Source organism: Cynoglossus semilaevis, chromosome 10 (genome assembly GCF_000523025.1).
Source record: "Cynoglossus semilaevis isolate Cse_v1.0 chromosome 10, Cse_v1.0, whole genome shotgun sequence".
Classification (NCBI taxonomy): domain Eukaryota; kingdom Metazoa; phylum Chordata; class Actinopteri; order Pleuronectiformes; family Cynoglossidae; genus Cynoglossus; species Cynoglossus semilaevis.
The window spans coordinates 9,833,395-9,834,608 of NC_024316.1; the positions used below are offsets into that span (position 1 = coordinate 9,833,395).

General features: G+C 39.1%; 1 protein-coding gene across 1 annotated transcript in view; it reads left to right on the forward strand.

The window, feature by feature from the left end:
• prdm16 (PR domain containing 16) overlaps positions 1 to 1,214 on the forward strand; it is a 167,929-nt gene that overhangs the window by 88,515 nt on the left and 78,200 nt on the right. The gene's annotated exons all lie outside the window — the stretch shown is intronic.

A 1,214-nucleotide genomic window follows, 5' to 3' on the forward strand; every position in this document is an offset into this window, starting at 1 on the left:
ATCTCTCTCTCCCAAAGACCATTCCCACCACATTCTCTGAGGTCACGTAACAAAAGGAGGAGGGCAATCGTCTGACGGTTGGAGAGTCTGTCGTGGAGAGTTTATACACACACACAAACATGTACATTTTCATCTTCATATTTTAGTTTAGTTCAAGGTAAAGAATCCTGTGTTTTTGAGAGAGATTTACCCAGATTAATAAAAAAAAACAACAAAAAACTCCCAAATCACCTCAGGATGTTTATCTGGGGTGACTGTCTTTCTGAAGGCTGCGCTGTTCCTCTTTAAAATTTACAATATAAAATAAAGCCCAATTATACTGTAGTAAAGAGTGATTCATAAATCTCAGGTTTTACAATGCTGTTTATAGAACACAAAAAAGTAAATAACCTCCGATAGAACATCAGATTTTCAGATTATTGCAAATGTTTTGTCCGTGAGTGTAACCTTTACTTAAACTATAATTAGTTCAAGTTCTTGGTCCAAGTAGAGAAGGAGCCGACAGGCAGGAAGGACAAAATGGAAAATTGTAAATACACGGTTCACTAATGTAAAATTCATATAAAATATGTTTATTGTTAAAAACTAAAAAAAGAATGAAACCATATTTTTTTCTTAATTTTAATCATTTATAATTATAACTAAATTTGAAACATTTAAACATTTAGTTTTTCTAAATTCAATTGAACTTAGAGATTTTTTTTACTTCTTTTAATCTGCTGCTCAGGGTATTCTATGATCACCTGCTTCAAAAATAGATACTTAACACTTTCTCTTGCACACACACACACACACACACTCACACTTGTATGTCAAGAAAGGAGTAAGTCCATTAAGGCAGACAGAGTGAATGCAGAGGGCCGGCTGGTCAAGCACTGGTGATAATAACATGACGACCCTCATGCCGTTGCCACGGAGACCTGGAAAGAAGGGGCGAGCAGGGGAGCTGAAGTTGTGTGGTCCTTCTCATCAAAAATATTTTCACGTGTCAGACGATGGAGATAAAAGTTCATCTTTGTGTGAGAACGGCTGGATCTGTCCCAACGCAGTGTCAGCGGAGAGCCAGGGGCAGCTCAGCTGCTGCAGTTCAGACGTCCACCACAAAACCTTAACTTTCTTAGACATCTCCAGAACCAGAGTGAGACTTACCAAGGATGGAAATCCTCAGGAGGGCAAAAGACAGCCGGAGGGAGGAGGTGGAGGGTGGGGTGGGG